The sequence below is a fragment of the Taeniopygia guttata genome, chromosome 32 (genome assembly GCF_048771995.1).
Source record: "Taeniopygia guttata chromosome 32, bTaeGut7.mat, whole genome shotgun sequence".
Classification (NCBI taxonomy): domain Eukaryota; kingdom Metazoa; phylum Chordata; class Aves; order Passeriformes; family Estrildidae; genus Taeniopygia; species Taeniopygia guttata.
The window spans coordinates 3,048,021-3,057,137 of record NC_133057.1 but is presented as its reverse complement, the minus strand read 5'-3'; positions in this window follow the sequence as shown (position 1 = coordinate 3,057,137).

Sequence of the window (9,117 nt, the reverse complement as noted above, 5' to 3'; positions counted from 1 at the left end):
ATTTAATGATTTCTTCCCTTAGTTTGTTGCAATTACTTTTAATCTTACCTAAAAAGAAAGAACCCTCAGTTCCCTCTTAGTTCCCATCACCCCATTCTTCTTTTGGAATTTCTTGGTAAAGCCTGTAAGTATTCCCTTCTTCTTTTACTTGCCCCTCGAACTTGGCATAGGCTTCGGCTGCTCTGCTGTGTGGGTTTTCTTCACCTAGTTTCATTATTTTAGATACCTGATTTATTTTTCCAGTTGCACACTCTGGGTCCGTGGGCATGGCTGCAACCTGCATCCCTTGTACCACTGAGTGTATTAACCTGATAAAGCAGGGTACCATGCAGGGCAGGAATATGATTCCGGCTATTGAACACAATGCAAAAAATACGACCTTTTCCCCCCAAGTGCTATCAAACAAATGGTCCCATCAGGATGCTTGGAGGATGGAGTTCCACTTTTGCACTGGAACGTGTCTACCCTTTTGATTTCAGTTGCCAAGCCTCTGATGGTCTCTTTAGTTCTTGTGCCACCTGCTTTATTTTATTCTCCGGGTCCACCCCCTCTTTATTTCTTGAGAAGCAGAATGTCCTATCACGTTGCAGACAGACCCTGTCATCCTGATCTTCTAAAAGGTCAAGGATAACTGGTTCATTTTCGAGGGACAATTTATTCTTATATTTCGAATTCCCTCCAACCCAATATGTCTTTCCACCCATCACACACATTCCCAATTGATTATTATCATAACACAGTGGTTTAGCCTGAAAATAAGCTACAAATGCTGACTCAATTTTCCCCCCAACCCATAATGTGCGATTACGCTTATCACAGATAGGGACAGGTATTCGTTCAGCATTCCTCTTGCGTATTTTGTGCTCTGACTGCCTTTTCTTGGGGGTCGCCCTTTTTAGATCACACTTTATTTTCTTACACTTCCCCTGTTGAGTGCCATTGATGGGACTATGTCCTCTTATCTTGTCCTGGCTGCAGTGCTCGGGGGTCGGGAATGTTGGAGCCCCCAATTCCCCTTTTCCCCTCCGGGCATTTTGTACGCATGGTACGTCCTCGCCGCCGGGGCCTCGTACATCCGTGCTGGGTAAGCAACCTGAATGTGTACTAATTTTGAGGCACATTGCTAGACTCAGGATCATCAGGACCCCCACTATGAAAACTCCTCTGCCTCTGCCTTCGCCCAACTGGGTTGCAACCAGCGGCAGGGTAAACCATCTTCCCGGCAGCAGGAGTAGTTGTCTGTGGTGTTGTACCTGGCCCGAGCTGCATCCCTCCGTTTAAAGATGCCCCACCTTGATAGTTTAACTGAGTCTGCGCTGCAGGGTACTTTGTTTAATCTCCGGCACTCAGCAGTAATGATCTGAGCTTTTGACCTTAGTTTTCCTTTCACCCCATTTTGCAATAGGTGAAACCACACTAAGGAATCAACTTCAAGTATACCCAGACTAGTGGTGAGCCCTAAAACACGGCTAGTCAGGCACTGTTCTTCCTCCTGGCATTTATCACACAAACCCTTTGGGTTTGTATTGCTGTATCTGTAGTTAAGAGGACAAAACAAAACAAAACAGAACAAAAGCCTTCCTAATGAGTGACAAAGGAGCCTCTCTCCAAGTTTTGATGAGCACCTTGTCCCTGGGTTGCACGTTTTGTATGGAGAAACCAAAGGGGGTACTTTGTGTTATTATTCTCTGCTTTCACAATTCCTGCAGATTCTTGTTCATGGACATGTGATACGGCTGGATCTGTCCATCTTCTATCCTCGGGTGCCCCACCAGCATGCCGTGTTCATAGGACATCCCATATAGCATTTTAAAGGGTGACAGCCCAGTCTCAGAATGAGACAGGGTCCAAATATGTAACTGGACTAAGGGGAGGCATTTTAATTAGGACATTTTGTTTCCAAAATCAATTTAACCAATTGAGCTTTTAGTGTTTAATTCATTCTCTCGACTTGCCTGATTAACTTTTTGGCAAATCATACACCATTACACCTCTTGTTTCACAAATTCATAAATCCCCTTACACTCGAAGAATCTCGGGAATTGCTCTGCCAGGGCCTGGGCTCTCCAGTGTGTCTGTTGATGTAGTCTCCTTAGGGTTTTTCTGGTATAATCTTTAGACAATAGCCCCCTCCCATTGGGCAATTTCCACTTACCTCCTTCTAGCCGGCCTCCTATTTTTTTGTCCCCCTCAGTTTCTTTTGGGGAAGGATGTGGGGGATATTTCCAGACCTTCCCTTCTTCGATTCCCGGGGTACTTACCTCCAGTAAAGCCGCGCTTTTAGCTTCTTTGTCTGCTAAGTTATTTCCTTGGGCCCTAAACTGCATTCCTGTTTGTGCCCTTTCACGTGGACTATGGCAATTGCTTCTGGCCCTCTAATGGCCTTTAAAATTTGCCTGATTATTTTTTCATGCTCTAGCCCTCACCCCCGAGTGTTAAGTAGCCCTCTTTCTTCCCAAATTTTTCCAAAAGTGTGTACCACTGCAAATGCATATTTTGAATCTGTGAGGATCGTTCCCCTTTTCCCCTTTAATTTCTGTAAAGCTCTTAAATACTGCATACAGTTCACAAGTTTGTGCTGACTATGTGGCATTCAGGGGTTCTGATTCTATTACTTCCCCCAGGGGAGGGGAAACGGAGGCAGAGCCAATAAGGATAGGACAGAGGCGGGGAAAACACCCCAGGAAAGCAGGAGACCCCGGGGACAGGGACGGGGATGGGAAAGGTGGGGGGTGGGGGGGAGGCGGGGGGTTACAGGAGAAATTACAATTCCCCACAGGTAGCCAGCCCAGAGATGGGTCATTCCTCAAGATGATCCAGGGTACACCTGGATGATGAATATGTGATAAATATCTAAGATTCAGATAGCCAGAGTCATCAAGTGATACATCTCAATGCGGATTCCAGGGAACTCAATCATGGATGTACATCACTCCCCGGACATGGTTTTGTTCAGTTCACGGCTAAGAAAAAGACTCCACATAAATATGTGAAATTCTGAAAGGAAGAAAATGGAACTCTGCCCCGGGCAGAGTAAACTGTATAAAAAGCAATCTAACAGGATGGTCGGCGTGAGCATAGGAGACCTTATGCTTTAAAGTCGGACCTGTGTTTCACCCAGTGCTGATCCCAGACTCGGCACTGTTTTTTATCTCAGACCTAATCTCAGTTGTGAGATAAACATCTATTTTTATTAATTATGAAATTTGGCTTGATCATTTTTACCTGTAACAACTTGTTTCAGCAAAGGCCTCCATGCTAAAGTAAGGAAATGTTGAAGTAGCTGTGATCCCATGAGAAGTTTGAACAGAGAAAAAGAACAGAGTGGTAAGACCCTGTACCCTCAGGGAGAGAAGACCTCAGTTCCCAGAGATGAAAATTATTTCAGAAATAGATGAAGAGAACCTTTGCTCTTAAACAGCTCATCTTTAATACCCCATAAGCTGACATGGCCCATAAACACAGCTGTGGGAAAGGCTGTGAAAAAATGGGAGAGACTGTACAATTGCAGATTTTTCCAGGCAGCTGCTATTCGTGGAAATGAAAAGCCATGAGAGAACTGTTTTCTTGTGGAGAAGTCTCCATAACATTAACATGAGGAACTTTTCTCCCTAAGTGAAGTGAAGAAAGACTATTCTAGAGGTGGTAAACTGACTGAAAATTTTAGATGTTACTTCTTTACATTGTCAGGTTGTATGGAGAGGAAAAGTGTTCTGACAGTTCTGATCCTCATTACTCTTTCTTTTAGTTACTGTTAATAAACTTTTCTTCAAAACCTTTTAAAGTTTTGAGCCAACTTTGCCGTTCTCCTAATCCTATCTCACAGCAAGAAATGAGTGAGTGTACGCTAGTGAGTGCACTGGTAATTAGCCAACACTGAACCCACACACTAATTAATGCATTGACGGAGAAATCTCAAATTGGTGAACCAAGAAAACTACACAAACTTCCTCATGAACTGCCCCAGACAGGAAGGAAATCAAGGCAGAGCCGTGGTTTGTCAGGACTTGCTTGATCCCAATGAGCCCCATGGTGCATTTGGAGCTGAGCCCTGGAATCTCAGGGCCTGCGAGGAGATAGCACAAACTATTCCAGGAGTCCAAGTCAGAAGAAAACCCCAAAATGTCTCAAAACATAAATGGGTCCTACTGAGGTCCAGCCCAATACAGGCTCCTCATGGACTCCTTGGAGGGGAGAAGTGGAGGCCAGGATGGCACAAAAACCTCTCAGAGACTCAAAATGGCACAAAACCTGCTCACTTTGGAAAGGAAATTCTAATGTACTTTAGAAAAGTTGAGTATCTCAAAGCATTAATGAGCCCCACTGAGTGTCAGTACAAAGCTCTCAAGGGACTCATTAAAGCAGATAATTGGGGCCATGATTGCACAAACCTCCCACAGAGTCTGTATCAAAAGGGAAACACCAAGTACCTTAAAAGAACTGCAGTACCTTGAAGCATTAATGAGCCCCACTGAGTGTTGTTCCTGACAACAGAGACTAATTCCAGCAGATCATTGGAGGCCATGATTGCACAAACCTCTCAGGACCCCAAGGCAAAAGCCCAAGTCCTTTGAAGAACCTGCAGTCCCTGGGAGCATGAAGGAGGGCCCAGGGCCATTCCTGACCAAGGCTCCCCAGGGCCTCTTCCCAGCAGCTCCCTGAGGCCAGGAGTGCAGGGAGGCAGAGGCTCTGTGTAGGCAGCTCAGCTGCTGAGCAGAGCCTGGGCTGGCTGGAGGCAGCAGAAAGGCCAAGGCCTGAGCCCCAGCCCCAGGGAAGGCAGATCCTGTCCCTCCCCGCCTGCTCAGGGCTCTGCCGGGAGCACTGGCATAGGGAGGGATGCTGAGGGCAGGACAAGGGATGACAGTGCCCAGCCTGGCTGGGGCTGTGCCAGGAGGCCCCAGTGCCTCAGGACAAGGTGTCTCCTCCTCACAGCCCTTGGTGGCAAGACGCTGCTGTGCCCCAGGGCACCAAGGCCTGGCTTCTCCTGGCCACTGCCAGCCTTGCCAGGGCCCTTGGCCATGTCCAGCACAGCTTGTCCTGCGCTGTCCCACAGCTGCTGCTGTGTCCCTGCAGGCTGCACACTCCCATCTCGCTGCCCCCGGGCCCTGCCCTGCCATTGCCAGCCCTGCCCTGCCCCTGCCATGCCCAGGGCATGTCTGCAATTCCCCCAGGCAATGGGTGGGGGTGGGCAAGTGTTCCTGAGGGCACAGGGAGGGGACAGCTGGGCTGGACTGACCCAAGGGATCTCCCATTCCATGCAATGTCATGGTCAGCAATAAACTGAGGGAAAGGAAGGGCATAGGGCTGGCAGGGAGGGCTGTGGATATTTTTTACCAAGACATTTCCCCATAAGGCACGCAGGGGCTTGGAGACCCCATAAGGTGCATGAGGGGCTAGGGTCCCTTGTGACACACACAGGGATATTTTAGGTTCCCTCTGAGGCATGGAGGGCACTGGCCCTGCCTCCATCAGGGCCTGGCACAGACAGCCCCGCAGGCAGAGTGGCGGGACCGGCACCGCTCAGCGCCCGTGGGGATGGAACCGATGCCAGAGGAGCCAGGGGGGCCCTGAGCAGGGCTCTGGCGCTGCCCCCCCGGCTCTCCTGGGCCTGTGGCCATCCCGGGCACCAAGGGCTTGCTCTGTGCCGCGCTCTCCCTGCCCAACGGGGCTCTGGGTCAGCACCCGGCTCCTGCCGCTGCCTTGAGAATGCTGAGGGCCATTCGGGGGTGGAACTGAACTTGCCAGGGAGAGAATTCATAGGGGACTTGTTTAGGCCTTTTACAGACTTGTTTAGGCTCTCTTCAAGTTGAGAAACAACTTAAAATCCCAGGCTAAATCATATGATTCAACCTGTGGGGATTCCTTGAAGACGCTTTGTAACTCCCCGTGGTGCCGGGCTGTGTCCCAGCGAGCACCAACACCCAGGAGCTCTGATGCATGCTGCACGGCTGGCACCAGGGAAACAAGTCAACATCCCTACAGCTGCCTGCTCTGCCTGCAGGGTGTCACGCAACAGCAATGCTCCAGCAAGAACAGGCATTTTTACATCCTCAGGATGATGAGCTCTTGTGGTCCTGGTGGTGGATCAGAGAGAAAAGCCAAAGGTGACCGACTGAACTTGACGGTAGGAGAGGGATGGCTCAGCAGAGGACCTGGGGACCTGTGGTGCCAGCCAGTGACCGGCCACTCGGACACAGCAGGAAGGCCCCAGACTGTAACACTTCAGCTGGGAGGGTATAAAAGCCAAGAGGTTTTTTGTTCAGGGTCCCCCAGAGGCACCAGCTCAAACTGCCACTGTTCCAGCACAATAAAATTGTTTTAAGGATCCAGAGATCCAACACTCTGCTATGGAGGACATTTCACATTTCCAATCTTTTGGGCACTTAGGACCTTCTAATTTTGCTTTGCACCCAAGAAAATAAAACACCCAAATGTGCACAAATCACTCCTTTAGCTTTTCCTCCTGTTATTTTAATCTGACTTTTACATTGTTGTCTGCTATCTTGTCCTCATCTTTCCAAAATTTCTGTGCCGATTTAAGTCCAGCCTGGGATGGTGCACACATTTGGTTTAGTTTTGCAGCGATTTATCCCCAGCAATCCTGCTGACCACACCCATTTCAATGTTGCAAAAACCGAACTCTGGGCTGCAGTATGTGAATCACGCTCTGGTGTGTGAGATGGCAGGGCACCAGAGCAGCCACTGAAGAAGGGACGTTCCGTAGGTTGGTGAAGTCACTACCAGAACTCAGTCTAGCTCTCAGAACTCCGGCGCCACACCAGGAGTGGGGAACTGCCTCGCTATGGGCATTTACCAGAGGCAGAACCTTGAGAGCTTCTTGCTCTAAGGCGCCAGTGTCACGATCCGCTTATAGCGGGGTGTCGTGATGGTTCGTTAGCCGATCCGAAATTGCAAAAGAAAAACAGCAGGGGACTATCAGTTTAATCACAACAGATGCACCTTTATTAAGGGCCAAAATACAATAAATGTGATAGTGGGGTCAGAAAAGAAATAAAAAGGAGAGAGACAGAGAGAAGGGGGGATGGGAATAGCTACCAACACAGGCGAGGTCCTCAGTGGTCTGGACGATGGGGATCCGTCTCGTTGTGTTGGTGAGAGTCTCCAAAGTCCTGCCTAACCCAGGGATTCAGTTACAGTCCACAGAGGGAAATGGGGAAACATGCAGAACAATGAGAGTCTATTGAAATTGCTATGGGGGAACAGGTGTATCTACAGAAAATCATCCAGGCTGAACAAACACAATGATGAATAAGTCCATTTAAGTTACTGGAGAAGGACAGGTCATGTCATTCCCCCCACCACCACTCTCTGTGGTAGGGGTCTCAGTCTCAGTCCTTGGGGAGAGGGTTCTTGATCTCTGTCTGTCACGGTGGTAAGGAGGCAGATGAGGGGTCTTCAGTGAGAGACCACCAGAGTCACCCCAACAGTTCATTCAGCTTAAAGGTGGAGAGTGAAGCAGGAATTGCAGAAGGCCGCTCTGTGCTGGGTCCACGCTGGGTCTTTGCCAAGTCCTTTCCAACTTCTTGCCAAGTTCTTGCCAGGCCTCGTTCGGAACAGAACGTAATGGTAAAGGTGGCTGCACCTGCACTGTTGCCTTCTCCAAGCCGGAACTGCAGTGGGGGAAGGGAGTTCCTTCTCGTGGCAATCGGCAGGCAAATTAGTGAGGGTCTTCAGACGGCCTCTTACTCCACCCTGTGACTGACGATTGCCCTCAAGAGATCTTCAGCAGGGTTCTGTAGTGTCATTGTGAAGTCTTCAGGACTCGTCTAGTGTTGGCAGCATATCCCAGAGAAGGGAAAAAAGAAAGAAAAAGGAGGGGGAAAAAGAACCGGGAAAATAGTAAAACAATAACAATAATTAGTATAAATTGAATCAATATTAATTGGAACAATTTTCTAATCAATAAACAATGAGTTGATTAAATAATAATAAAACAATTCTTTAATAATAAACTAATAAAACAATCTTTAAGAATTCAAATCAGGTTTTCTAAGTGACTAAAACAAACAATCTTCTAATCTTATAATTGCTTTGTGTCTATAGTCATGGGGATGTCTATAGTATAAAGCACATCGGCCAAGTGGTGTGCATTAATTATAGCTGTCAATTTTGTTAATTGTTTTATCATTCTCCAATTCATAATAAGCAAGATTGCTGATAAAGCAAAGCCAATCAAAACTAAAATCAAAAGGACAACAATGGGATGACACAATTTGTTCAGGATACCTGTAGCAGTAGGTGACCACCCAAAAAGTGTATCCCACCACCTATGTTCTGCATCACTTTTCACCCTTTCTATAACCCGATGTACTTCTTGTACATCATGATGAATAGTTACCAGTGTTTTCTGTCCGTTCTCCTTGATTTTTCCTAAGATTTCAATTAAGTCCTGGTGAAGCAACAATTGCCTTACCAGAGTAAGATTCATTCCAATGGGGGTAGGCAATAGCTTATGGATCAGCGTGTAATTAGATTCTAAAAGTTGATATGAAGTAACTAGAGCTTCAAAAGAAAAATCACATCCTGTAATTTTAGTGAAATTGCAAGCACAAAAATTTGAATGATTTTTAGTATCTGCTACTGTGTCTTCTACATACACTGTGTTACAAGCAGTTCTAAAGCATGCACATCCATTGCCTATATATACAAGGAATGTTTTAGGAGTTTCATTAGGATGGATTTCAAAGTGACAGATATTTTTTTCAGTGTCCAGACAAATATCCTGAGCTATAATTGCATTGCCTTCACAGATGAACCCTTGTTGTTCTAGGACAATACAAGATTCTAAGTTAACAGTTTGCCATTTATCATCAATTTGTCGGGCCCGTTCTCTATGCTCAGAAGGATAGAGAGTGGCTCCATCATGATTCAATCCTAATGCAATAATGGGGAATATTGAATGCACGGAGGCATTGCGTATGGTTAACACAAAAGCTGTGGCTAAGTTTGCAGTGGGGTCATAAGTAAAGTTCACCAAATTCTACCAGGATTGGAAATCTTTTTCAAAGTCAGTGGCACTGTCCCAAACTATTTTCCGAATTTCCATAGGAAACGTGCCTTCTTCACCTTCTCTTATAATTGAAGCAGCAACTGACT